At 39.3% G+C, this 4,102-nt stretch overlaps 1 pseudogene; it reads right to left on the minus strand.

The window, feature by feature from the left end:
• Positions 1-2,890: 2,890 nt before the first annotated feature.
• Positions 2,891-3,836, minus strand: LOC131393719 (olfactory receptor 1L8-like; annotated as a pseudogene).
• Positions 3,837-4,102: the final 266 nt, after the last annotated feature.

Here is a 4,102-nt window from a genome sequence, read left to right on the forward strand (position 1 = left end):
CTGTATTTCATTTGCTAATGATTCGTTTAGGTTGTTCATGAGTAAGATTGGCCTCTAACTTTCCTTTTTTCTAACAGACTTTTCAGATTTTTGTGTTACAATACCTATTCTGCATGATCACCAATGTGCGGTCTTATACAGGGACCAACAATCAAATTTGTGAGCCATAAGAAGCTTCACCCAGCAACAAATTGACACATATTTACAAAAAGATAAATGATTGGTAACATATCATGTACTGCAAGAGAACTGTAGAAGTATTGTTTATCCTGGGAGGATCTTCCTATGTCCACAATAATTTCACACTAGAATGTGAATGGTTAGGAGAGATGAGGCAGACTACCTCAGGTCAAGAATTGCACCAGACTTGTGGTCCCTTTGGCTACTACATCGTGATCATCACGTATCTGGGATCTATTTCTAGCTCCTATTTTTCTGTGCAGCTACCTCTTGTCAATTACTGGCTACCCAATAAGCCATCTTAACAAATGGCACAGCATGCTGGTTCACTACATAGCAGGATCCTAATTTGTCTTATATCTGGCATACTCCTATACATACTTTGACTTCCTGTTACTAGAATTGGAACCAGGAGTCAAATCCTCAGATTTTCTGGAGGATAAAGAAATGATTATAGTCCACCTGTGAATTCTTCCTTCCGGTTTACCTCTGACAGTTGTCAATACTTCCTTGCCATATATTCCTTAGGAATTTAATAAATAATTCTTACTACAGTAACTTCTACAATATTTGATGTACAAAAATAGACATTTCAAAACTCTACAACACTAGGACATCTATCATCCAATTAAGAATTGGAATTTCTTGCCAATAATCAATCAAACTATCACTATATTCTCTCAGAAGGTTTCTGATATATCTTTTTCAGTTGGATTATTTCTCTCTTTCTTCTTTTCCACTATCACCTGCAATTTTTATAGGCTTCAACAGAGGCATTCAGTTTCATATATCACTTTTATAAAGCTAAATTTACCTGTTTTTCTGGCCAATAAGTCTCCGTGAGCATTACAATCAATTGGAAATTTTAGTTTGACTACCCTAAAGATCTTTTAATTCTGTCAACCATTTTATACTTATGTTCCTTTGCATTTATTTTTATAATTTAGTCTTAAAATTCTTTACTATGCCATATACTGCAGCAAAGAGATTAAATAATGTTTAACACAACCACATTAGTTATTATAACAATGTCAATTTCCTATTCTTCCTATTGAAAATACCATTTTCTCATGTAACATTCATCTCCCATAACACATGTAATCACTAGAGGTCATTGCTCCAGAAACTCGAGGTTCCATTTCGTCTGGGGGCACAATTATACTTCATCCACTAAAGCACAAGTTTTATGTTAACTCAAGATTTAGGTATCCTTGTGGAGCACTGCTCATCTGCCTCCCTTGGGGATGATCTAAGCTTGATCCTTAACCTATTCAAACTCTACCAATTGCATCAAGGAGAGCCAAAGTTCATTTCTGCTTTTTGACACTGTGGCTATGGGAGAGTATCAATAAATACTAGGCTTACTAGTAAAATCTAGCCATAGTTTAGGCTGGCCATAGTGTTCTCTCCTCTTGCCTGAGCCTGTAGCACTTCTGGCCACTGCTGTTTTAATATATCAGATGTTATTGCTGTCAATATGGCAATTGTGCCTTCCTGGGTGAGCATACGTGTTCTCTTCCATAGTTATTGACAAGCAGGTTGCTGAGTCAATTTAGAAAATACATAGTCCATTCAAATATTGCTTCATCATATTTCTGGCCCAAATGCCAAGCTCAGCCAGTTTCCTGGAAGGAGACTCCCTCTAGTTAGCATTCAGACCATAATAGTGAGTCTGCAGGAAAGTAATTTCTACATTACTCAGCACACTTAGTGAAGTTCCCAACTCCCTAAGTCCTTCTTAGTCCTCTGGTGATCAAAGTGTTGTTTCCATGAATATTCGTGGCATGAGACTAATCCAAGGACACTATATGCACCAAAAACATTTTGTGTTCCTCAGGAGATTGCCAGATGAGCATTTTCACTTAGCAGGTGCAGTTCAGTTCAAGTATCACAAAGCCTTCCCACAATCATTGTTTTTTTGTGTGTGGAAGTTCCAGAGTGACATCATCACTGATAGGTGAGAACTCTGTCATGCCAACATTCCCCTCTTGGACAGCATTTTGATTCCTTGAATGCCTTCTGGTATAGTTTTGAACCACATTCATACCTGGTGTAGTTAAAATAGAAAATTATTTTCCAGCACACTAGGCAGATGGCAGCAATGTGTCTCCCTCATACTCAGGTACTTGCTTTAACCAGGGCGTCATCCTGATATACAGAAACATAACATAGCAGTTGTTAGCTGACAGTCACAGTATATCCAGTGAGGCTCAAAGGCAGGATTCCTTTTAGGGCTACAGAGAATCAGCATGATAAATACAACAACAAAATGTAACTAAAATGGTAATTCCAATCTACTATTATCTAGGTAGGTCATCAAGCAACTCTGATGGATGGCTTCTCTCCAAATTGTATATATAAGGTCTCAGGAAATTGTTTAGTGTGGCTTTGGTCTAATTCTCCTTCTCAGGGGAAAATAAATCCTGGGTCATCTTCTTGTATTGGCCACATGGGAAAAGGATTCTTTTAAAGCAGTATTTGGAAGATGAGAAAGTGCTGAATCCTCATAGGAAAGAGGAGGAATACTGAAGAAGAGTGTTATGATTTAAGCAGAGGCAGGGCCAATTGGTGGGCCATCGTCAATGTATATAAGCATCCACAATAGTCTTGTTTCACATGGTATAAAAATGCTAATTTCCGACAGCTTGATTGTTCACCAAGAACCAGTAGAAACCAGAGTCAAGTGGAGCAGATTTCACTTCTGGGTTTGTCAAGAGGGTGCTACTTTGGATTTCCTCTTGCCCATCAGCTTCCTCAGGCCCTGTGTTTCAGATCTGTGTTTCTCAGGTTGTAGATAAAAGGGTTTAGCATGGAGGACAAAACTGTGTAGACAATTGTTGCTAGGTGGGCCCTGACAGTATAGGTGGACAGGATCTGTAAATAACCATAGAATATGCTTCCATAAAAGAGTATTACCACAGCGAGGTGAGAACCACAGGTGGAGAAGCTTTTATGTTTCCCAGCATCTGAGGGGATTTTGAGAACTGCAAAGAGGATTAGTATATAAAAGAAAGCAATGAACAGAAAGGGAGTAACCACAACAACAGATCCTTCTGTCATTATCAGAATTTCATTGACAAGTGTGGAGGAGCAGGACAATTTCATCAGAGGACTGAGGTTACAGAGAAAGTGATGGATAACATTGGAGTCACATAAAGAGAGATGATTCGGCAGAAGTGTGTGTAGGAGAGAGTGGAGGTGAGGAAATGAACAGGAGAAGGCCATCAGCAAGACACAGCGGCGATGGCTCATGGTGGTAACATAGTGGAAAGGGTCACATATGGCCACATAATGGTCAAAGGCCATGACTGCCAGAAGGTAGCTATCAGAGTTGCCTAAAGCACAAATAAAATACATCTGTGTCAGACACTCAGAATAGGAGATGGTCTTCTTTAACAAGAAGTTCACTAGCACCCTGGGGACAATGGTTGTTGTGAAGCAAATATCAGTGAAAGACTGGAAACTCAAGAAGAAATACTTGGGGTTTGGAGTTGGGGGTCAGAATAGATTTGCAGGATGATGATTAGGTTCCCTGTTATGGTGACCAGGTATATAGTGAGGAAGAGGATAAAGAGTGGCTTCTGGTCCTCGGACCAGGAGGAGAAACCCAGGAGGATGAACTCAGAGACACTGCTGATTTGGTTATCTCTTTCCATTGACTTGAGTCTAGTTATATACAAGAAGTTTTGTTATTTAACATGCTTCAATTCCTTAACCCAAATCATGAGAACCAAGCAAGTCTTTGTTTTATCTGTTTGGTCACAATTATCTGTTGTGCAGGACAACTTGTCAATCTCATGGTCCTTGATGTGGTCCTCCCTCCCCAAATCCAAAGACATCACAAAGGCCTTCTATTGAAAGCTGGAGGAGCAGAATAAGAGTATTTCTTTAAAAATCATCAAGAGGTGGACCTTTATCATTC

This window comes from Diceros bicornis, chromosome 28, assembly GCF_020826845.1.
Source record: "Diceros bicornis minor isolate mBicDic1 chromosome 28, mDicBic1.mat.cur, whole genome shotgun sequence".
NCBI lineage: Eukaryota > Metazoa > Chordata > Mammalia > Perissodactyla > Rhinocerotidae > Diceros > Diceros bicornis.